General features: G+C 41.1%; 1 protein-coding gene and 1 pseudogene across 1 annotated transcript in view; one reads left to right on the top strand and one right to left on the bottom strand.

Moving 5' to 3' along the window:
- LHFPL2 (LHFPL tetraspan subfamily member 2) overlaps positions 1-26,109 on the bottom strand; it is a 156,708-nt gene that overhangs the window by 71,202 nt on the left and 59,397 nt on the right. The window contains exon 3 of the mRNA XM_044266555.1: positions 8,782-8,839. The gene's annotated coding sequence lies outside the window, so the exon portion shown is untranslated. The remainder of the gene's footprint in view (positions 1-8,781; positions 8,840-26,109) is intronic.
- On the top strand, positions 15,114-15,193 carry LOC122897002 (annotated as a pseudogene).

Here is a 26,109-nt window from a genome sequence, read left to right as displayed (position 1 = left end):
GAAACACCAGAGAGAAGCAGGTATAAATCAGTTCATGGGGTCTGTGAACACTTTATTAGGAGCCAGCATGTGGTGTTAATTGTTATTATTCCATGAACGTGAGCTAGACCATGTGCCCTGACTAGGCAGAGGGGAAGGAGAAAGGCAGGAGGCAGGGTGATGGCTGGTGTGCCCACCAGGTCTGGTGCTCCATGGGTACAGCTGAATTTCCAGATGCTGACAGTGCCAATTGAGAAGTCACTTTAGAACTTCCAAGTATGTTTTCTTTGACACTGCCACACCCAATTTCATCTCCCATAAAGGACAATTCTGTATACAATGAACTATTACTGAGATGACAGTAGGTGCGAAGTTAATGCATCTTAATAAAAACTTTCTAGAACACGGGTCAAAATCATATACATCCCAACAGTCAGAAATGACAATTTCACCTAAAAAAAAGGGGCGCCTGGGTGACTCAGTGGGTTAAAGCCTCTGCCTTCAGCTCAGGTCATGATCCCAGGGTCCTGGGATCGAGCCCCGCATCGGGCTCTCTGCTCAGCGGGGAGCCTGCTTCCTCCTCTCTCTCTGCCGGCCTGTCTGCCTACTTGTGGTCTCTGTCTGTCAGGTGAATGAATAAAATCTTGGAAAAAAAAAAAAAAAAGACATCATCATAAAAAAGAAAATGGCTATTCTGTTAATGAAATCAGTGAATTTCATTAATAATAAAAAGAGCAAAAATTCAAGTGAGGTGCCATTCTTACTTCCCAAACCAGCAAAGATTCGATAGGAATTCCGACAGTGTGCTAAAACAATCACTCTCTCTTACTGCCAGATAGAGCCCAATGTTCCTGGAGCTATTTTTAAAACTGAACAAGTATCTATAGAAGGACAGTAGAAGTTTATATTCAATGATTTTAAAAAATCAGAAAACTCAAATGCTAAAAACAGAAGGTCAAAATGATATAAGTATGTACCACAGATACTGTGGTATGAACATAATTGAGTTCTTACTCTGCATACAACTTTACAGTCAGTTACTTTTTTGTTTCATATGATACCATCTGTATTCATTAACAAGAAGCTTCTTGTTAAAGTTACTTCAGTGGCTGCAAATTGATTCCTATCTTGTTGCCTCATCAACATGTTTCTCGGGCCATGAACATGAGCAGAAAAATGGATAGAATTTCAACTTAATCAGGGATTCAGTTTGAGGATGAAACAGGAAGAGAGAAACATATTGATAAGGCAACAAGACAGGAACCAATTTGCAACCACTGAAATAACTTTAACAAGAAGTTTCTTGTTAATGAATACGGTATCATACAAAACAAAAAAGTAACTGACTGTAAAGCTGTATAGAGAGTAAGAACTCAATTATGGCAAAAAAAACAACATACATACAAGAAGAGACACTCTTTGGAGTTGGGCCACCAGAGTGGAAGCAGTGACCTCTAAGGAAATGGATTTTTTTTTTCTCCTGCATACGTATACTTTTCTGTATGAACCTGGATTATTTTGATAATCTGTAGAAAACACAAATAAACATCTTCTGGCAATTCTAGTCCAGCAATGACAGCACATAAGGCTTGCTGCCCAACTTCACAAGTATACCAGTGTCCCAGACACTAGGGAAGACTGAGTGGCTGTCAAGAACAACCTCTGCTTTGAGGTATGTAGGTAATAGAAATACACATGTGTAACAGCAGCTGGAGAAAAACACAACTCCTGGGTGTTTGCCCAAGGGACCTTTTCTACAACCACTTTACACCGAAATGCCTGACAGTTTTCCCAAAGTAAAGACTTCAATGTACCCGTCATGGGGTGTAAGTTGGCTACCTGAGCTTGAATAACAAGGAGAGGTCCGTGAAAGCAGATGACCACCATGCCAGGCTGGCTGTGACTTTGCAGGCCATAGCCAGCCCATGAACTTGAGCAGAAAAATGGATAAAACTTGAATTGAATCAGGGATGCAGTGTGAGGATGAAGCAGGAAGAGAGAAACATGTCGATGAGGCAACAAGACAGGAACCAGCTCTTTCAGATTAGTCACACTAGATTTCTAAAGTGAATTCTCAGTCATATTTGCCTTCATTACATGAAAGAGATGACCTAAGCTGTGAGTTAATGACAGGAAGAGCCCATTTCCTAAAACAACTTGGCTGCGTATATAGAATAATTTGGATCAAAATCAGGTACATTTCTAAGTCCATCTGAGCTTGCCAATTAGCTCTTAAGACTTTTTCACAGGCTGTTCTGGGCTGGTAACATGAGGTGCAGAGACTGGGGGCCAATCCCATCTTTACAGGCTGCCTGGCACCTAACCCTATGAGACGTGGTGAGTGGCTAGCCCGTGGCACAGGGGATGCTCGCGTCTTGAAGGACAGGACCACCGTATGAAGAGTGGTTCCTACTGGTATGAGAACACAAGAAAGGGAAAAGATTACAAAAACTTAATTTTGGCTCTTGAATTAACCCCAAACGGAATGTAGATTAAATCATTATTTCATTGAAAAGAATCTGGTTTGGGTCAGAAAGTCATGATGAAATCTCAAAGAGCAAATAGAGTGTTTATGGGGGCAGGATCTCGGGGCTTAAGAGCTCTCCTACTGCCTTCTTTAGTGATAAGCAGGGACTGCTGTGGTGTGACCTGAGAAATGATGAAAAATCTATACAGCTATGACTTACCTACATTAACAAGCTTCATGTACAAGCACACATATGTTTTAGAGACAGCAAGAGAAATCCCTCTATGACATCCCCAAGTATATTCACTCAGATGAGGAAAGGTCATCCCCTTCCTTTTGAGGAGCAGCTTATAAAGTGGATCATGAAGATCAAAGCGCTTTCCATGTCAGGATCATGGCATTTCTTTGTGTAGATGAAACAACAAGAGAAGCACCAACAGGAACCGCATCTACCTGACGGAGGAGCTACAGATAGCCTTTTCCACAGACTTGAGCATTTGATCAGAGCAAAACTCTATGTTTGCTGATGTGAGATCCAGAACATCCTTGTGGACTTACTCCCTCAGATGAGGGGCCTGAATTCTCCATCAAATACTCCTTTAAAGAGGCCCAGATTTCACAGGGAGATGGATGTTTTCGCCATATCAGCACTGAGAAAAGCTCCCTTCCACACGGGGAAGCATAAGAACCCCCAGCTCCACCTATCCTCCCCGACAAAGATGACTATTTCTACTTCTCCAAAGAACTCAGGCCAGCACATGAGAATTCTCTTAACATCTATCCATTCCTTATAGCTGAAGCTTATTTTTGGCAATACTACCCAGAGGGCTGCCCCAGCTCCTCTCCAAAGCTAACCCCACAGGCACCCATCCCTAGGACTGTGCTTCATTCTGTTAGCTGCAACCCTGCCCACCTGACCGCCCGAAGCCTCCCTCCCCACCTTCATGAACCTTTCTTGCCAGCGGCACCTTCCTACTGATTTCCTAGCCTCTGGCCAACCCATTAGCCATGATGCCTTTTTAATATCTAACTTCACTTCTCTACTTAAAAGAACCTTGGTGGATTCCCAAATTAAAAATGGGTTGTATTCCCAAACTCCCTTATAAACTGGAAGTCAAACTTAAGCCTACATTCACTCCTCCAATTGGCCAATATTTAGTGAGCATATAACATTCAAGACACCATGCTGTGTATCCCACAGCATGCCCGAAGTCAAGTTCTTGTCAGAGGATGTTATAAAACTAGCTCTATAGTCTAAGCACAGACATTTATCTTCCATCCATTCAACCGATATTCACTGAGCATCTACTACACACTAGACAGTGTCCTGGGCCCTGAGGGTATAATAGAAGACTCAGACCAGCTCTCAGAAGTTCAGAGTCCACCAAGAGAAGCAACTTCTCATTCTGTCCCTGCTGAGAAGAATCCTTAGGACTTTCCTGTCAAACTGCACAGTCCAGCCAAACTTATCAGAAAAAAGGCAAGCCGTCAACATACAAGCAACAAAAGTGGAAAAAGAACTGCTTTCACTTTAAGTCTTTAACATATCCAATTCCTTTGATTTGCTTTTTTTAAAATCTTGAAAACCACAATCTTATTTTTACTTTATCGTGTTCCTATCCAGACATCATATATTTGATTTAATTTATCCCCAGTAAAGGAAGAAGGCTATTACACCCTCTCCTATTAGCTACTTCCAAGCTCTGGTGGAAATAAATCCTATACTCTTGTTCCTGGAACTTAAAAACCTCAATGTCATAATAAACTCTGTCCAAGGAAAAGCCACTTTGGGGGGGGCTACAGATTCTTCATGAAATGTGATAAAGCCTTGTATTTAATACAGACATCTCAATCCTGTTTAATTCCTGAATACAATGATACTGGAAAGTAAACTCTCTCATTCATTTACTCAGCCTGGGAAAGTCTGAGGATGGCAATGCATTTACCATGTTTATCACACAAAGGCATGTAGTCACAGATCAAGTACACACAACAGAAGAATGTTGACAAGGAGAGTGACTGGTGTTTGCTGGCACCAATTACACAGGAAGAGCATCAGAGGTTAGGAAAGCTCACCACCATCCCCCTGTGAACCAACCAGGATTCAAACCCAGACCAGCAGGATTCCCGGTCAAATACTCTTCCCCCTCCCTCAGAATATACTGATATACTTCAGTGTCACCCAGGGCATGAATGAGAAACAAACACACGGATGATTCCAAATGGATTCTCTTCTCGTGTTTTATACATACACATCCCTTGAGAATACATCTCTATATTTCTGGTACCAAAGTAAGAAGAAGAGTGCTAATTCTCTAGGTGGTTAAAGGTCATTTTCTTCTGGATGACAGTTCCTAAACTTATCTGCTGGGGCATGTCAAAATGTGACCCTAGGAACATCATACCTGCATCAAATGTCAAAATTAACAATCATCAAAGAAGCAGAACATCTAGCTGGAAAGTTGTGTTTGGGTTCATATCCTGGGGGGGGTAGTGGTGAATGTCTCCCTTGGCACATTCCAGAAGGAAGTGGAGCAGAAAGGTATACTGCAAAGACATCAAAATGGAGCCTTGGTCTCTAAGACATAAGGTCCCGATAACAAAGCAGCTATGTGTCTTTTCTTTTTCTTTCCTATTTTGAATATTTAAAAATAGTCCTCTAAACTGTAGACTGTGAACAAAAACTTTTTAAAAAGGAGAAAAAAACCCTCACTTTCATAACCTTCACAATCTATTGGAAAAAACTGTATTTTACTTAATAAATTAGAGATCACCCCATTTTTTCAAGGATCTTCTAGAGCATCGATGCCCAATGGAAATATTATGTGAGCAGGTATGGCATTTAAAAATTTTAGTAAAAACATTTAAAAAGAAGAAATTAATTTTAATAATATATTTAAATCTATATATCCCAAATATTATCATTTCAACATATAATCAGTGTAAAAAGTATTAAAAATATTTTACATCCTTTTTTCCTAACACTAACACTTCAAAAATCTTCTATGTCCTTTGCAGTAATGTGTATCTCAATTCAGGCACTAAGTTTTCATCAGAAATACCTGATCTGATTAAACCATATAAAAAGCTGAAAAAATAGATCTAGATGCCCAAGTTGTCTCCGTTTTTATTTTTTACTTTGTGACACAATGAGTTACCTTTATGAATACTCAAATGTTAACCCAGCTTTTCATTTTAAAGGCAAAATCCACTTAGTAATCATGTGTTGTCTTTTTCTATTTTTTTTTTTTTTAAGATTTTATTTATTTGGGGTGCCTGCGTGGCTCAGTGGTTAAGCCTCTGTCTTCAGCCCAGGTAATGATCTCAGGGTCCTGGGATGGAGCCGGGAATCAGGTTCTCTGCTCAGCAGGGAGCCTGCTTCCCACCCCGCCCCCCCGCCCCGCCCCACTCTCTCTGCCTACTTGGGATCTCTCTGTCAAATAAATAAAATCTTTAAAAAAAAAAAAAAAAAGAAAAAATTTAGAACTGTTAGTTAATTCAGTTATTGGAAAACTTTTATGCATTTCTGAGACAATTTCATTGAAAATTTAGAACTGAGGGGAAAGATTCATTTACTCGTGAAAACCAAAGAAGACTAAAACTCCCAATGCTTCAACCCTTCTGATGAGGGAGTCCCACATTGGAGGATAAGGTCACTCTCAACTTATTCAAGAAAAAGGTGATCCTTGCTGATCTAAATAACTTAACTTGAATGGAGTCCCTCCCCACCCCACCCCAAAAAAGGCGGCTCAATAAGGCAAAGTTCAAACTCAAAAGAGATTTTAAAACCATGGACATTTTTTCAAGTCAGATTCCCTGCCTCCCTTCCTGTGTCCTGGTGAATTTATGAGCATATTTATTGAGATTCACTAGGTGTTAGTTCCATATGGCTCACTCTACACACAATACATCATTTAATCTCCCAGCAATCCCATGAGACAGGTGAGAGCCAGAGAGGGTGTTAATAACTTGTTCAAGGTCATACACCTAATTATAAGGTGTAGAGCTGGGACTCAAGCCCAGAAAGTCTGTCCAGATTTTTTTTTTTTAAAGCCTGCCCAATAGAAGCCCCCTAATACCAAGTACACACCCTCAATTCACGCTTTTCAAAGATTTCTCACAATTTGCACAGAGCAGACAGGCCCTAACAGAGCAGGTACGACCCCACCACTCTACCAAGGAGGCAGAAGAGACAGCTGGCAGAGCAGTTCCTCCATCCCACACCCAGTGCACCTTCCGAGGTCCCCAATGTCAGGAAGACATGCACAAGGTACTTGTGGCTGCTCTAACGCTACACACATGTCATCTTTACCTCACTGAATCCTCCAAAGCATTCCAGGGAAAAGGGGTATTCCCACATAAAGAGATGGACATTCCATCAGGTAAAGGAACATGCCTGAGGTCACACAGTGAAATGGCACCATATCTGGAATCCCAAGCCAGGTCTGTGCCCAGCAGAGATGGACTCTCAGCCTTGAACCACCTCGAGGCAGGCTCTCCTCAGACTGTGGTGACTGTTCAAGAGCAACCTTTCGACAAGGTGGTATCATATGAGGAGTCTGATTTCTTCATAATTCACATGCTGTTATTTCAGAAAGGCCACTCCAGTGTCTGAGTTGGTCAAATTTCATTGCATTTGTATGGGATGAACTCACAATTTAAAAAGAGAGAGAGAGAGAGCTGTTTTATCTGGCTAAATCTTCGGAGAGGGGGATTTCGAGGATGAACAAGACTTAGCTCCTAAAGGCACTGGCAGAATGGAACTGGCTTCTCCCCAGAGCTGGATTAAACAGGCCACCCTGGCAGTGATCCAGGGTGACAAACCCACAGTGGGGGACTAAATCATCATTGGAATACATGGGAAATATGGAGCCACTTAACTCAGGGGTTCACAGGCGACTCCTTACATAATGGACAAAATGGCAGCTGGACCTGTTTCCACTCAAACAGACAGTGCCTGGGAGTTGGAATAAACACACTCCTCACCAGCACAGATCTGTCTCTGCTGAGAATATTTTCCCTTGTAGATCTGTATGAGTGAAAGCAGGCCTCACTACCAGCCCCAATGTCACCTGGCTGACAGGCATCTGAAAGTCTGGACCGGAACAATGCATGGCAGAGTGTTATTATTAATCAAATTTTAAACATATGTATGAACACCTGGTTCAGAAGGTAATAAATAATAAATCCCTTATTTTCAACATACAGGAAAATATATGTATTTTTTATTAATAGTCTTTATTAACAGAAAATCAGTTTCACCTACTCCCAGTAAATAAATAATGGAACAGATATTTCAAGATTATCAGTTTGATAAGGTGCCAATGATTAACCTTCACAAGACACCCACCCATCTTGGGTCAACCCTGGCTTTCCCATGAAAAGGAACTTTGCTCAAATTATTTCATAACTCACAGGTGTTTACAGTTCCCATTTAAAAAAAAAAAAAAAAGAACCCAAGCTTCCTAATCTAACCCAAGCAATAGTAGCTATTAAAACAAGTTAATAACATTTCAGAAATCAATAGTTCAAATCATGATATAAGGGCATTTTGCCTTCCCCAGAATCTATAAGCTAAAAAGATCTCCATTCCACAGTTGAGATGGCATCTGTGAAAGTAATCTGTGAATTCATTGCATATGGCAGAGCCTTCTGGACAGGATGTCAGTGGGTCCCACATTCGAACCACATACTGGCTCCGTTGGCCTGAGCCGTTCATTACAAGGGCCTTGGGGGACCGAGTTGAATACTGTCTGCCTTTTTAGAAGCAGAGATGGATCAAAGTCTTTTAAAACAATTATTTAATTGATTTTCCTGAATGCATACTGTAGGAGATTACTCAAACCCTATTTGTTATTACTAACATTTTCCAAAAGAAACCTTTATAAATCAGAATTGACAGACTCCATCACACATCACCTATTAGTCAACTTTTTCAACTTTTATTTAGGCAATTCCTCTACCTGAGCTGTCATCAAGTAATAAAACTGGGTAATCTGAATTGGCCATCTTTACTTCTCCTTTCACAGAGAGATGGTAAAAATGGTGAAATGGTCCACAGAGAACTCAGAAGGAAAGACAACTCAGAGTCAGCTATGCCCATTATAAAGAGCTTGGAAATTTGCTTACAAATGGTCACAGAACCTTTACAGGGTCTTTTACAATCAATCATCTGAGAGGTATTTCTAAACAAAAACAAACAAACAAACTAGTGTTACCGTTCAAGATCTAAAAGTTTGAAATACTGTACCTTTTTCAAGAAGTAATTTGCTACCCCCCTGGAAAATGTATCCAAAGAACTGTTATAATGAAGGTATCTGATTTCTACTACTTACCTATTTTATCTGCAGAAATGCTGGGAAGTGTCAATGAACAACTTCAGAAAAATGCCACCTGAAAAAACAAATTGAAAAAAAACTTGGATTTTTTTTTTAAACATAAAGAAGACTTAGCATACAATTTTTTGTCTCATTAAAATAGATATTGTTTCAAATATTGGCCCCCAGGCAGCCTATAGTTCAACTTGCATTAGAATATAGCCACCTGTTCATGGGAACAGCCACAGGTTCGTAGGAACACTAATGTACTAAACATCGAAACCTAACCAGCAATGAACCAGAAAAAATAAAAGAGCTGTGGGGAAGGTGCAGCCCATGAACACATCCCTTACTGCATCCTTTCCTTTTCCCTCACAAAGAGACCAACTTGAAAACACAATTTGTGTCTGTCAGGGCACTTTATAAACAGTCTCAAAAGGCTCAAATACTCCTGAAACAAATTAGAAATGACATATTTCATTGTGAATGCGGAAACTACCCTGGCAGTACTCTATATCCTTTTCAGTAACTTTGCTAACTTTTTTTTTTTTTTTTTTTTTTGCTACCTTTTTTTAAAGCTAAACTCACAAGGATGTCCAAGTCTGGAAATAGGGGAAAGTGGTCATTACAACTCTAACATAGTAAACAAAGGAATCAAGAAATAAGAATCTATTAATGATTAGTTTACTCAGAAATGAAAAATTCCTTTTGGTGTTCTCAAAGTCTTCTGGTAATCTTATAAAATTTTAAGCCTAGTAATATGTTCAGAAATCAAGTACTCTTTTTGGTATTCTTAAAGTTTTCTGGTAATCTTAGAAAATTATAAGCCTATTAATATAAGCCTACTTAAATTAGTAGGCTAATTAGTATTAATATGTTCAAAACAAAGAATCCCAAAATGTCCATTCAGCACTGCTTTGAAATATTAAACATAAATGGAACAAATTTCTTTTTTTAAAAAAATTTATTTTATTTATTTGTCAGAGAGAGAGAGAGAGTGAGAGCGAGCACAGGCAGAGTGGCAGGCAGAGTCAGAGGGAGAAGCAGGCTACCTGCAGAGCAAGGAGCCCGATGTGGGACTCGATCCCAGCACGCTGGGATCATGACCTGAGCCCAAGGCAGCTGCTTAACCAAATGAGCCACCCAGGCGTCCCAAATGAAACAAATTTCTAATACAAAATATCACAGTTACTATTTGGTGGAACTACATTATATATCAGCATAGTGTGGTATCAGATTATAACCTTTCCAGATACACAGACTGTCCACTGATAATTGGGGAAACTAATGTTGAAAGAAGGAGAACATTTCCCCAGCATCACAGAGACCCAGGGTTTCCAAACGGCAATCTTTTCATTCTGTCATGTGGCCCCTTGCAAACACTTTCTACTCTACACCTGCTAGTCTACTCAGTACTTCTCCAAACAGAATCCTGACTTCCTTAACACGAAAGCTCTGGAAAACAAATCAAGTAGCAGATAAAATTAATGTGTGCTTTTTGTATTAATAAAAGTAATTTGTTCGTTTCAAAATGGTAGCCCAATCATGCTATTGGACTATATGTAACACTGCAAATAAATAAAAATGTAGAAAGAAGGCATCTGGCATTCAAGAAGTAGTAAATACACAACTAGGTAACTCCAGGTAAGACAGATGAAACAAAATATTTGACAGCCTCAATTCTACTGATAAGCAGAAAAACAGGAAAAGCCTACGTGCCCATTTTCTCTTAACGACTTCCAAATATCCCATCAAATTTTGTAATGAAAGTCTATAATATCAAGCCACAAATATCCATACTCATATCCAAGTAACTAGTGTAATAGCAGCAGCATCAGTGTTAATCTAAACTGGACCTGAGTTTGAAAAGCCAGTATGGGGCTCAAAGGCTCCTCTATCTAAAAACATCATTTTATTTATTTTTTTTTTAAAGATTTTATTTATTTATTTGAGAGAGAGAGAGACCATGAGAGAGAGCATGAGCGAGGAGAAGGTCAGAGAGCGAAGCAGACTCCCCATGGAGCTGGGAGCCCGATGTGGGACTCGATCCCGGGACTCCAGGATCACGCCCTGAGCCGAAGGCAGTCGTCCAACCAACTGCGCCACCCAGACGTCCCTAAAAACATCATTTTAGTTCAGTAACAAAGTTAAAGATACTGAACAACAGTCACTGGGTTTCACTTTATAAAAAATAAATACACAAAAGAATTCTGAATTCATAAGGTTCTTTGTTATAATAGCTTAGGAGAGTTATGATTTTTTTAAATGGTTCTTTATAAGTTAATTACCAGTTAAATTCCAAGCATTTCCCACAATTTAATTTTACCCCTTTAGGGAAAGTCACAGGAAGTCACGATCAGTATTTTTATCTGAAAAACTGCCTTTGTGAAATAAACCACTAGGATTATTACAAATGGGTCTGTTGTGGTGGAGCTCTTGATCAACATTTCATTACCTTTCAAAGCTGAATGGGTCACAAAAACACTGACTTAGCATACCTCAAAATCAAAGATAACATTTAAAAAAATTTTTGTCACATACAACATAAGCATAGCTCTGGACAGTTAAGAGCTCCAACCTCTAACAGTAATAGACAAAGCAAGGGTCATATCCTGATTCCTACCTAAAGCTTTCCAAACTCACACTGCCAGTAAAAGGCACTTCCTAGAATAAATAAATTTGGTCTGAAGCTCTGAAGACAAAAGGCATTTTGGGAAGAAGTTTTCAGTATCATGAGCACTGACAACATAGACCTATCTTGTGAAACTACCAAAATGATCAGAAAGATAATACATGGTAATAGGGCATTAGTTATTTTTATATATATATTTTAAAAGTCATTGCAAACTTTCAGTAGACTAAAACCATATTAAGTCATAGAGCCTTCAAATTTCACAAAAAATAATTACTGTTAGGCATTAACTGTCAGGCACTGATCAATGTACTTGATGGGAATTAACTCACTTCTCCCAGAATGCGGAAGTAGGTACTAATATTATTTCACTTGAGAGATGAAGAAACAGGCACAGAGAAGTCTCTCAAAGTTACATGGCTTGTAAGAAGTGAAGATTTAAGTCCACATACATGCCCACATTTAATCCTAAACAACTCTATTAACAGAGGCAGGGAAAAAAAAAAATTAGCCCCATTTTGAATCTGAGAGAAAATGAAATTCTGAAGAGTAGAGACAGCTACCCCCCCAAATCACACTGCCCACCAGCAACACGGGCAAGAAGAGAACCCAGGGCATCGAACTCTGTCATCGGGGCTGTGGTGGTGTTTGTTTGTTTTGTTTTGTTTTTTGCTTGTTTTGTTTTAAATTCTGTTAATTAACATGTAACTCTATGAGGCGAGTGTATCCTGCCCTTAATCTCTGAGAAGACGCTTCAGGGTCCTCAGGGGCTGCGGGGACTCTAGGAACACCTAGCACAGTGCACACAGGAGTATCACCATTCTGCCATTTCACCAGTTTCCCTTCCTCTAGGTGCAGTTATGTTTTTCCCTTACTGGTTAACAAACACAGAGCAGCATATAAAAATCAGAAATAGATGGCTTTACTATTTATCATTCTTTCATCTTCATTTTTATAGATCAGTAGTCTGCTTAGCCACTTGCATGAATTATAACCTAATAAACGCAGGTCTGTACTCAGCAAGTACCCTAAATGAAATCAAAACCGCTGTTATTTTTGCACATTAAGGAGTTAAAAGTCTGTACTTCCCATTCATCTCCATTCGGGTTGCATGCCCTTCGGCTGCACTTCCGGAGATCTGGGACCAGAGGAGAAACAATGGTGCCTTTAGTGTCCAAGCGCAGCCCCACGTGACAGGCACCAGCTCTTTTTTACTGAACTGAACTGCCAAAAACAGGAAGCTGCGTTGTAAAATCCCTCTCTCACTTATAAATTTCTATGACTTGAAATGTGCTGATTTGAACTGTTTCATGTTAACTCTAAAACTAGAACCAAGAAGTGTAACTAGTTTGGGAAGTTATAAGGATAAATCCCAGGTCAATTGAAAAAAAAAGGTCATAGTAAACAGAGTGGTCACACAGAGGTCCAGGTCGCCGAGGGTGGGGTGCAGGGCCAGGGCATAAGGTAAGAAGCAGCGGCTCATGATCACAGAAGCCAAAGAAGGGTAAAAGTCTCGACTGCAGTCCTATAACAGAGAGACTCGTTCCATGCACCCTGGGAGAGCTGACTACACCCATCCTCGGTGAGAATGTGAATTCCCAGGGCAGAGCACCCTGTAAATTAAATGATGCTTTAAAATTCAGTTTCTCCTCTGACCCACATATTGAGCAGAAGGCGGTTGGAGTGGGGTTGGAGGGCAGACATCACTTGTTATTTCTACTTTACAGACTAGGAATCTGAACCACTTAAGGTAAATCACGCAGTCAGTAAATGGTAGATCTTTGCAACAACCAAGACGTGTTTTTCAGCCATCATACCTATTCATCAAGGACAAGGGCAAGGGCAAGGATGGGCCCCAAAGACTTGAAGCATGAAAATGAAACCAAAGGAGATGAGCTGAAAGCAAAACATAGTAAGAGCCCTATTACTCATATACCACTCTACTTCTACCTAAGAAGTACTCTGTATTTTTAGTGGATAACTCTCTAGGTTATGTTTACTTTGTTGACTAAAGGAACAGTTGTTGAAATCCTACTTCACTATGCTCTGCTGATACAATATATGCTTGTATATGGTTCATAATTTAAGGGGAGTTGGGGGGGGCGCCTGGATGGCTCAGTGGGTTAAAGCCTCTGCCTTTGGCTCCCAGGGTCCTGGGATCGAGCCCCGCATCAGGCTCTCTGCTCAGCAGGGAGCCTGCTTCCTCCCCTCTCTGCCTGCTTCTCTGCCTACTCGTGATCTCCGTCTGTCAAATAAATAAAATCTTTAAAAAAAAAGGGAGGGGGGAGTTGGTAGCAGCAGAAGAGACAAAAAGAGCAGTGCCCCATTTCTGCATCCAAAGCTTAAGTTATTGTTCGAATACTAGGCTGAGAGTTGTTTTCTTTTCCCCCCAAGTCAGTAAAATGTACAGTCTCTTCTGACAACAGGTCCAAGAGAACCTCACAGGTGGGTCTGACAATAGAGTTTAAAAGACTGCTGAACCTTGCAAGATTTTTTAAAGAAAGACATGAGAGTGTCAAATTTCACAAACTTGTCTGCAAGCAGAGGGAATGGCAGGTTGCCAAAGGCTGAACTGTGTTAACTCATGTGAAATGCTGGGAACTTGAACCTCTACAATGTCCTCCCTGCCACTCAGCCACACAATGAATGACTGAAGGTCAAGGTTCCAAGAGACCTCACAGTCTATAAGCCAAATATCGTCTATCGCAAAAACTTCCTTTTACTCTTAAGGAAGGAGAAACTACTTGAGTCAAAAATCACATCAACATGATGCTGTTAAAGGGTGAGTTATTAAATATCTGAGAACAACAGAGTAACCTACCCATGTGCCAGCAATAAGTCAGATTCAATTATACTGCCTTTTAACATATCAGGTTTGTGTGCCATGTTCATTCATGTGACTATTAGCCTTTCCCCAACATTTTAGTTACAAATATACTGGACCAGAAGCTCCTCGAGACTAAAATTAATTCTAGCTTAGTCCCTTATCTATCTCCTGTATTTAGCACAGTACATGGCACACATTTTGTAAATATTTACTGAATGGATGATTTCCTACAGATAGAAAAGGCAGGATGGGGGGAGAGAGAAATATGAGGTAGACAGGATGGAGAAGAATCGTCAAGCAAAGATGACAGCTGGAATTCCAGCAGGAGAAAGCACAAGAGGCAAAGGATGAGTCAGCAGGCCTGGAAGGAGCATGGGAGTGGTGGTTACCCTGTCCACACAGGGGGAGTCCTCAAGTGAGTGTGTTTCAAAATACCAGTCTGTGTCTGGACCAACCTCCATGACATCCTTGAAACACAGGTGGTAGAAGGAAGCAACAGGGGCAAGTGTATATAATTAAAGAGCTCTTTTGGTAATCCTGCAAAATGCTCCTTAGGGTAACAACTACTCTTAATATTCTTGGTCTTTTTTTTTTTTTTTTTTTAAACCTTGAATATAGCTATGTGGTCATTCTGCGATACAGAAACAGTTGTGAATATTGCTGGGTGCCGGTAATGAGGAAACCTCATCAAATACCCCAAGCACGTGTTCAGGAGTAAGTCATTTAAGCTGGACAGACACAGGTCGCTACAGGCAGACAGATGAGTGCAGCCCCCTCGGAGCGTGCGCCAAAGCTAACCAGTGGGCCGTGCAGGTAGCTTGGACCAGAAATGCTGACAAGCCCTTCCTCTCTGACACTTCTTAGCAGTTTGCCTTCCAAATCTCGGCATCGAAGACTATACTTTCAGGGATCATTTCTATAGTTTGTTTCCAAATCTCGGCATCAACTTAGTAACAGACCAATGTTTCTGAAAAGCAGATGCCAAGATTAAAACTAGAAAAAAAATGAAGGCTACACAGTAAAAACCTTTCCAAGGAGGGTAAAATGGACACGCTCCACACTCAGGAAAAAGCATACAGACGGCAAGTAGAAATGCTGCTCCCAAGCTAGCTATGAGTTATAACCCCCTTGTCGTCCAAGAACGAGCCCGTGCGTGGTCTGTGGAAAGACCCAAAGATCCTTGTAGAGTGTCACCTTCACACAGGTGAAGTTCACTGAGGGGACACGGCCATTACAACATCAGCACAAGCTAACTCACCGTTCTGGAAATGTCTTCTTTAAAGATGTGCAATGTCCTAAAAATGAAGGAAAGGATTCTGAGAGTCCCTGCAACCAAGCAAGGATGATTCTAGTGGTGAAAGACAGTTGGCTCTGGGAGCCCTGGCTCCCCTATCTAAAATATTTCCCCTTATCATTACCTTCCATATGCAAAAAAAAAACATTTCTCTGTCCAATAATTTATCCTCCCCTAGTCAAAAAATATCTGTTGGGCACCTATTCCCTGCCAGGCACCAGGGAGACCAAAACAAACAAGGCATTATTTGCTACGTCCAAGGAAGTACTGTCTCCCCTACCCTGCACAGCAGTCCTCTGCCCTGGTGCCTCCTGGGACTGCTACCGCATGAGGGGTCTAGTGGCCATCCTGTACACAACTCGTCCCGTAGCTGCTGTCTCTTTCAGGCAGACTTACACAGGTAGCTTCTGTCTCCGTCACTTAAGGCTTTGAGCTTTTCTAAAACCTTGACAAGTGTGAGCAAGTAACGGGATTTTGGTAAAGCAGGAGCCAGAGAAAAGGAGCTCTGATTACCGCCTGGAGAGCTGGGAAGGCCCGCATCATCTCAGGAGGAGTGGGGATGTCTTCTGAATACATGTCAGGGGCATAAAATCACTTCCACAGAAATTGACTGAGGACAGTATGATAATACACTTCTACTGCTTGCCAGGGAAGAGTTTCAAGAAATTTGTGAAGAAAAAAAAAATCTGTATCACAGTATAGGACACCTGGGTGGCTTTGCTGGTTAAGCATCTGAATCTTGATTTCCGCTCAGGGCATGATCTCAGGGTCGTGAGATCGAGCCCCACATTGAGCTCTGCCACTCAGTGGAGAGTCTGCTTAAGACTCTCCCTCTGCCTGCCTCCCCCCTCTCAAATAAATAAGTAAATCTTAAAAGAAACAGAAGCAAGCTGTTTGTCCACTGGAATATGTGTTTTAGTCTGCGTTATATAGCTCGCTAATACCTGGAGTGGCACTTTAGAGTACGTTCTTAGTGAGGATCAGTTGGTGAACACATGTGTGAGCAGATGATAAGGTCTGGACCAAAACAGGAAACCAAGGTAAAAAGAGAGGTCAGGTGAGGGTTTGGAGGAAAATTCGCTTGTTGAGGCGTTTAAGCTTGAAGAACCTGGTTGGGCAGATTCCAGGAGGCACGGTGAGGAACTGAGGAATGGAGATTAGGGAAGGTGATACAGTGTGGGAAACTCACACCACGTAGGAGGCGTCTGGAGCCATAGGTAAGGGTGAGATTACCCCCAGAAAAGCAGTCAACTGAGTGAGGTAAGAGCCGGCTATTGCATAGCAAAAGAAGTAAATAAATAATAGCATCTACTTCATAGGGGTGTGTGTATGAAGGAAAGAGTTCATGTGAAATACCTGACCTGTCTAGCTCTCTTAGGCTTAGCCAAATCACACAGCAGGTGCTCAATTAAATACTTACTGCAAATGTGCAAACAGCTCTCAAGACTGCTCAAGACCATTTTTAGCACCATCTTATCCTCACAGCATTTGGGCACAGCACGGACGCAAGAGCTGTATGTTTATATGAGGCTGTGTTTTTCTTTTGGAAGACTCTGACGTACTCAGGTCTGATCAGAGATTGAGATTCTCCAGCATTATCTACAGCATAAAATAATGCTGTCTTCCTTTTTATTATCTAGTGGTGGAAAGTAAACAGGCAGGCACACAATTACCAGAAATGGGGTATGAAAGGCTAAAACTCGTTCCTATAAGGCCCATAGACATGAATGTCTACCAAGGTCCAAGCACTGTAGTTACAGATTTAAACCGAAATACACAAGGAGAAAAACTTGCTGCCACAGACTTAAAAAAAGTAGTGACAAATGTGGCATTTGAGTTAAACTCAAAGGATGAGTTAAATGTAAAGGTCCGATTTCAAGAAAGAAAAAAAAATCACTGGCTGGCTTAGGTGGTTTGCTTTTAAGTTCGTGACTAACTATAGCTTAACTAAAAATAAGCATCCCAAGTCAATGATGGGAAAACAAACATCACTATGAGTGCCTCATTTAGAAAAGCTGGTCAAGGAGGTAGAAGTCCAACACCAATCAACCACTAAAGCAACTGGGTTAAGTGCCCGCTGTAAATACTGCTGAATCTTTCTAGAGAAGGACCCTGTGGTTTCACTGGTCGGGGCAGAGGAGGAAGTGAGCAGAATTCGTCCCAAATTACAACTTGATTGTCTCTGCTTTTATCTTTTTTTTTTTTCCTATATTAGAATTCCACTGAAAATTTTGTTTGAAGAAAGCACTCATTAAAGACAAACATTTTGAAAGCCACTAACCTGGTAATAATTAATTCTGGGGCTAAAAATCAACAGAACTTTTAAATTTCTAATTTTTATACCCATTTTCAAAACTGGCTCACGAGTATCCTAAGGGTGACCTCTGTGGGGGCTGGTGCAGTGATCAGGAGATGCAAAGCTTTCATCATTCTGTAATGTTTGAATTCTGTTTAATAGAAATGAATACTTTTCTCACCAAAAAAGTGTTTGAGATACTTTACTTCAGCCTATTTGTCTTTCCTATTTTTCAAAGAATACAAATTATAACTAAATGTAATGCTTCCCTGGGTAAAGATGAAATCATACAGAGGCTTCATACATTGCTGTGCTTATACTAAGAAACAAGAGAAAATGTTCCATGTTTCATTAATAGTAAAAACCTAATGATATAGAACCATTCTCTAGGGGAATGGTGTACATAGGAATAATGTTTTTCTCAAACAACTTCCATAAGATTCCTGTTCCTTTACAAATGCAAATCAAGTGTTTCAAATTTTAATTACAAAATGGTGTTTAAAATGAAGAAAAGAGAACAAGAAGAGAGAGTGAACAATGGTCTTAAGGAGTTAGAAGCAATTTCTCTTCTAATGGCAGCCCTTCTCCCAATTCCAGAAAAGGACAGTATGTTCATGTTGAGAACTATGGAGCAATCTCTAGTCAACTCTGTGTAGCAATTTTTGTCCTAAGACTGGAGAGACCCACACACCGCAGGCAATGAGACTCTGCCTCACAGGGACTATTTCAGACTCCACAGGGACTATTTCAGACTCTTCTTTCAAGCTGTTAAATACACAAGCAGGGTGCTCTCCATCCATGAAGATGAACACAAAGCCCTCCCCTACCAGGACAAAGGCCCTGTGAGATCCTGGGAGGAAAAGCTGAATCTGGACATCCTTCCACACTGCCTAAGCCTCCCTGGGACCCGTGGCATGCATGTGAGAGGCAGCTGGTCGGGGTTAAAAGTACAGTCTGGCTGCGCAGCCCCACCCAGCTAACTGGCCCACAGAGCAACTGAACCCTGACCTTGGCCTCACCATTCCCATTCTCTAAGCAAATGTGTTAACTGACTGCAGATTCTTGAACTATGCCTCAGATGCATTCCCAAACTAACACACACATGCACGCGTGCACACACAAGTGATAGGACATAATTTTCTCTAGTGAGGAAAAACTGATGTATTAACAGCTAACCACTTACCAACAAAGTCAACTACAATCAATGGTAAACAAGAACCCATAACTTGTTTAAATCCCTTTCTCCACAAGATTCTTCTGTGTCAGAGGGTTACAGATGCCTCACTGCAATCTTCTGGAAAACATTTTCCTGAGATGATTCTGCTGATGCATCAGTTCTGGCTCCCAAGCTCTCATTTGCATGAACTGGAGACCATTCATGCTGGGACAGGATGAGTCTTCCTTCAGCCAGGCCTTCTGCATTCAGTCACCTAAATTCCACCACCCCAGGGCTCTGTACGTGTAACTCAGGACTGCTTAGGGCAGGAAGGGCATCAGAGATGATCTAGCACAATGCCATCATTTCGCCAAAGCGGTCCAGAAATGGGAAGTGACAAAAAAGTATTGGTGGGAGCCTGGGAACAGCAAACTGAGGCCCTCCCCCCAATCCTGTGTTCATGTCAGGGGATTAAACACCAGGTTCCACAGGGATCCCCAGGGCTCAGATGTGCCTCAGAAACCACGGAGCAGGAGGTGGCCGGGGCCCAACTCTCCAGAACAGCTACGGTTTATCTGTTTAATATATTAGGGTTAAAAATAAGATTTTATTTGAAAGAAAGGGTTTCAGTGTAAATACACACACATCTTGAAAACCACCACATGGCAGAACTAACTTCAAATAAAAGGAAAGTTAAAATAGTGAAAGAACTAAAAACACAGGGTCTTACTTTAATGAATATGTCCTTTCTTAAAAGGAACAAGGAAAGAAAACAGTACCAAAACCAAATGTTATAGCTTGGAGCTCTCTCCTTTATTTTTGACTGCCCGGGGAAAATAAAACAAACAAAAAAAGACAAAGAGAAGAAAAACAAAGGGAAGATAATATATTTTAGTTTCTAGGTCCTTGGGAAAAAGTCTTAAGTCCATATTGCATTGACTGGACAATTTCAAAAATGGAGTCACAGAGGGCATTAGACTCCTAACTTGAATTCCTAAGATAAATCTTTACTTTAAAAAAAAAAAAAAGGAAAATTTTTTTTCATAAATTGCCTGTGGGCTCCCAATTTCACATTTTGCTTTCCTGTCTGTTGAGCCCCTTTAACGCTTTCAATTTCTCCATTCCTAAAAATCCTTCTTATAGGTGTTCACAAGCCTGTGAACTATGTCTCTTTAAGGTAATTGGTTTGTCACTATGTGGCAGGCTAGAGCTAGATACAGTTTGCAGGAGGGGAAAGCCCTGGGGACACTGGGAATCCAGCAAGTCACCAAGAACTAGGTTCACTGTGGTCTGGCATTCCACAAAGAATCTTTTCTTTGACTTTTTAAATTTTTGTCATTCTAGACTCATACTGGATCCAGATGATTTAAAAATCTTGCTTAAGACAGTCTTCTTAACTTTTCACAGTCTATAGCTTCCAGTGACAATGAACCAAACAAACTTTTTGCATTTTATAGACCATTTAAAGCCAGCCATTTAGTAATGTAGTAATTCTTTACAGGAAGTGTCCTCACAATAAGTACAGTTCTTTGGGGACTTTTTGTTAATATGCTCAGTCAAGTTAGCCCTGCTTAAGCCAAGTATTCCCCCCACCAAGCCATCCTCGGAAAGGATTGAATGTCACTTTCTAAACAGACAACCCCTCTTACTTCCTCCCTTCCACTCACTCCTAAATGTCCACAAGCAACATTAGCATACAATGCAAATGAGAGACACAACCATTTGTAGGCAGAGGGAGCTCAATACATTTTCCAGGAGCTCAAAGAAAATGTAGCAAAGTACTGACTTTCCTTATGCTCTACGGATATATGAATATTAACACAAGTTGTTTTATAAACTTGGAACGCTGCAGGAGGCCATCTTGGTTAGGCTCCAAGCAGACTTAAGTGACCTAATTTTTATGTTCTACTTTTGAAGATCTCCAGCACAGAAATTCCAAATCTTCATTGGTAGCCTGACTTATGGTTTAATTTCCTTCAGAGTCAAAGGGGATTGTTTCTCTCAACGTTCTAAAAAAAAGTTAAACAAGAGCTTAAACCTTGTGAAAGATGTTATGTGGACCCCAAAACTGGTAAATACAACAACAGAAGTGAACCACCAGAACGAGGCTATAGGCTACAGCACAAGCTGATGGGTCGCTGCCTTACTAAAGACGGTCACGCTGCTCTGTCCTGCCCAGGCAAGTCTGCGTGCATCGTGGACATCCACACTCACAGCTCAGACTCACAAATTTAAGAAACGACTCTACAGTGTGCAATTGCTGAATTGCTGTATTAGACACATGAAACTAACAGAATACTGTATGTTAACTAACTGGAATTAAAATAAAAATTTAAAAGAAAAAAAAAAAAAAGAAATGACTCTACAGCTCCTGGAAGGAAAAAAGCTCATGTGCAACAAAGAAGTATTTCCTAGTCACTGGGGAAAATCTTTCCCAGGCCTTCCACACTTTCCAAATGGGAGAAACTTTGCTTTTTGGTTTCCTTTTCCTTTTCTGTTTTTCTAAGAGTCCCCTAAGCAATATCATACTCAGGTTTTCCACATTTTTTTTTAAAGATGAACTTTCCACTGAACTCCACTCCTTGAAACAAGTCTTCCGGAGATTTTACTCATGGCCTTCTGGAACTTTTCAGTGAAATTCGAAAGAGATGTTTACCTGACCCCAAATGTTACCCTAATGAAGACTCTGTTTTTAATTCCTTGAACTCTTCTCTTTCTCTTTACTTGTCATGCCCTTTGTGAAGAAAGACACATACAGATGTTGGCTTGACCTCTACTGGCAAACACCAAGATGATAGAGTTCTAATAGTTTCTTAAGAACTTGGACAATATCACAGAGATTAAGTATGCCTCCTTATCTGGCGTGAACCTCCACACTTCACATCTAAGATAGAAAATGCCAGCATACTATCTTTGTGACAAAAACAAGATGCCCATCACTGGAAGAGTAAAAGGAAAATTATGGTTCTCAAAAGCAATGTGAGAGCAGAAAACAAAAACAAAAACAAAAACAGAAATTATGACCGAAGTGGTAAGAGGAAAGGGGTGTTAGAACCATTTTCTGCCATTATAGAGTCCAAATGAGGCTTAATGCAAGCCCTCTTTGGCGGGCAGCATCCAAGGACTATAGGAATTGGGCACCTACAATCAGGGTTTAGTTGACAACTTCCTTTTTTTGCAAGAAGGAAGGTTCCTGGCATGGAGGCTTGGCAAGTCCATTTCAAATGGTCACATTTCCCTCTGTTTAGGAATAGCTTGGGCTGTCACACGTACATACACGGACACATCATATGCATTTCAGGATCTTCCTCCTTCTTCTTTCCAGATAGCTTCCTCTACCAAGAAATCAAGGGGTGAGATCAATGGCTTCACTGTACTACCAATTTCCTCTGAGAAATATCTTCCAGAAATCATTTAGGTACAAGGCTTCAGAAATGATTCTGAAACCTGCTCCCTGTCCTGGAATAAGGCCAAATTACCACATAATCCATCAACGGTACGCAGGCGCACTGGGGGCTCAGAGATGCCAAGGCCAGCTCTTGCTGCCTAGAAGCTACCATTCAGTAGCAGGACAAGTGCCGATTCACACAGAGCTTGTTTCAAACAGGTCCTTCTGAGAAAGTACACTTGGTATAATTCCGAAGATGAACTCAAAACCAGTACAAAACCACTGTAGTTTATTTCCTCTACCTTTTTGAACCTGAGTGTGCAAAAGAGATGAAAACTACCCTAAAACAAAGGAAAAAAGACTTCACATGGCCTATAAAGTACCCCGAGTTCAGTGATTTGGTGTTCATTATGGTCTGGTCGTTCCCTGGCATGTGTAGGGTCAAACCGGTGAAATCACCTGGAGCCATGGCTGGAACCTTCTCAGATTTCAGGACCAAGCCAAGTGTAAAGATTAATCTACACAAATACCCACCATAAGGGAGTAGTTCACACTAGCTGACTGGCTGGACTGATTTGTAGGAGTTGAAAATTGCTCTTTGGCATCTCATTTAATAAAAATTTCATTTATATTTCATTTATATTCCAGCTCCGTCTATCTAGTCAAGGACTTTAATGGGAATCTCTAGGTAAAGGGGAAAAACACACACACAAATCACTATAGTCTCCTCATCTATAGGAATCAGAAGCAAGATGTTTGAGGATGGTGATGGCCAAGGAATTCATATGATTCACAATAACAGGAAGTAAGTGAGCAAATAAGGACTTTTCAACCTTTCTGTTTATTTCATCCCGCTCAACTCCAACTGGCTCCTGCTTTACCCCTGGGCCACTCTGCATAAACAGGAGTCCCAGGATTAGAAACAAGGGAACTTAATTTTGTTCCATTCCATTCAAAGTTTCACTGACTAAGTTTAATATCAATGGCTTTTTTTTTGTTTTTGTTTTTCATTTTTTAAAGGATGAATAGGTCTAAAAATGGTGTTTCTTCGAGATGCTAAACAAAGGAACTTTAGTCTTAGTTCTTGTGGAAACCATCTGGCCTAAATGATGATTCGAAGCTCTGGGCAAACAGCAGATGATGAGGACACTGTACATGTGACAGCATTCTAAGCCCATCCTAGGGGGAGGGAAGAAGCTAACTGGTCTAGGATTTTTAAAAAATTTAGCTTAAAACTAAAAAGTTAGAACAGAAGCATCCTACAGTCTTTCAGGTTTCCCTTAGGACATGAGTTAAGAAAAGACAACATGGATGAAAACCTTAAGAAACGTCAGAAGAAGAGTGAGAACATCTATAGTTCTCATTAGCACTGAAAATGAAGGAAGTGGTGTGACCCGAGTTTTGCGGTCCCTGTGTGGGCCTCTACCTGTTTCTAGGAAATGAAATAAGATGATACTTGCCAACCCCTGGTTTGGTAACATTGAGAAATGGGAAGTCCCTCTCTGGTTCTGCCTGGGATAAAAATACTCCATAAATCTTTAAAGGATGAATTAAAAGTTTAGCTCTGGACAGAGGCTCTCGGCGCCACTGGCCTTGGGAAGGCGTGGGGGTCAACATGTACCACAGGCCCAGCTGTCTCTCTTGCTTGACGAGGCAGAAGAGTCTTGAAAGTTTAAGCTGGAGTATGTGGAATAAATAGGAAACATATGACGACAGAGGTTCAATAGCTGTTCTCCATGGAAACCAGCCCCCAGGAAGCTGTTATGGGCGTGTGTAGCATGGGAGGGTCAAGAGTGCAAGTTTAGCCCGGAAACAGCCCAGCCACGCATGGGTCCAGGGAGACAGAACCTTCTGTAACCAAAACCTCAAGAGCACGGGGAACCTTAGCAGTAACAACCGTCTTCCTCCTCTTCATTATCATGCACGGACTGAGGCCTTGCTAGGTGCCACAGTGTTAACCACTTAATAACATTTATCTCCACGGAACACTCACAACAATGACATGGGACGGTCTATTAACTCCATTTTACAGATGGGGACACTGGGAGATGGGGTATCTTGCCCAAGGTCATACAGCCAATAAGCAGCACACAGCCTTCTCACATTACCTCCTAGTGGTCTAAAAGGCCATGTGACACCAGAGCTAAAAGCAGGGAGAATGATAAGGCCATTTTTATCCAGTGCTTTTCCCTCTCTAAAGGACTTGAAGAGAAAGAGCACCAACTCTGGAGTTCAAATTCTTGGGTTTAAGTACCAGCCTCAGCATTTGCTGTCGGGGGATGTAATGACCCCCAAGGGTGGCCAATACCTGCCCATTTTATTCCCCTTTCCCTGGGGCAAGTTACTGAGACCTCTAAGAGCTTTTGTCCCCCTCTCCACCATGCAATCACCATCAGGTCGCCGCTTCAGGCAACTGTGCGCATTCAGTAAGATGATCTTAGGATGTGGCAGTACGCAGAGACACACCGTTGTTCTTCCATTTGATTTTCGTGTTGTCTCTCTTGCAGAAAGTGCTAAGCCATCTGGTTTTTGCAGAAGCACGGTGTGAAGGACAGAATGGCGCTGTCCTCATTCCACGAAGGTGGTAACTGAAGCCCGGCACACAGGGCCATCACAGAGCCACGTGGCCCTGCGACCCATCTTCTGCTCCTTCCTCCACCCTTTATCTCGGTCACCACAAAACCACACATGCTCCACCCATGAACAGAACTACCACTCAGCACAGTGAAGTGTCCCAACAGTGGCCCTTGCAAGGCTTACACCCTCTCCTGCTCCCTGCTCCCTCAACACACACAGGAGATATACACATTAAGTAAAACAGCAGCAAAAACTTCTGGATTTTGTAGGAAAAGAGTTGGTCCTTAAATTCTGTCCCACTCCTCAGTTTAGGGTTTTCTAGCAATTATCTGAAAAGCTCTGGAAAAGGACACTTCAATACAATAAGAACGAGAATGTTACTTTTATATATACCAAGACTTGGAATATTCTTTTTAATTGTTTTTGCTGCCTAATAAAGGTTTCGTGGATTTTTGAACTCAGTTAAGTGTATTTCTTTACTGGAGGTGGGGAGAAACCTACCACCTTTTGCCTCAAAACGAACAACTGTTAGATTACTATCATTACTCCTATCATTGCAATCTTGTTCTTCATCATCAATAAAAAAGGCATTTCTTACAGTCATTAAAGCTTTTGCCATATGAATTGAGAAAAAAACAGATACAAAACAAGGCAAACCTAAATACCCCAAACTTTGCTAATGTTTTAAAATCTGTTGCACGGCCAATTAAAGTTGGTCACAGAGAATCACATTTTTCACAGTCTATCTGTTGGCATGGTTGATGCCTGTGGGCAAAGAAGCCCATCAGAGCCATCTTACTAAACAGGACAAACAAAAACTATATTTGACCTTGCAAGCTAACTGTTACGGAAGATTTCCACTGCTCTGAACGGCCTGTGGGCTAATAATAAACAATACTTCAGGAAAAGACCACCAGAAAACTCCTACATCTCCAATCTCGGCTTTTGTCCCTGCATCCCACACCTCTTGGACACAGGGATTTGGGTCTGAATCCTAAATACCCTATACCCACATGTAAGCCATTAGGAGTCGCTGTTCTTGAAATTTAATTCCACATCTGCTCTTCTCCAACCTTTAGAAATCTTATAAATTTCTCTGACAACTGTTTGCAAAGGCCATAATCACAGGCATCTGTAACTAAATCCCCAGCTACAGGGCAACACACCACATAATTC

The sequence above is a fragment of the Neovison vison genome, chromosome 1 (genome assembly GCF_020171115.1).
Source record: "Neovison vison isolate M4711 chromosome 1, ASM_NN_V1, whole genome shotgun sequence".
NCBI classification, from domain to species: Eukaryota; Metazoa; Chordata; class Mammalia; order Carnivora; family Mustelidae; genus Neogale; species Neogale vison.
This window is presented reverse-complemented; position numbering and strand designations above follow the sequence as displayed.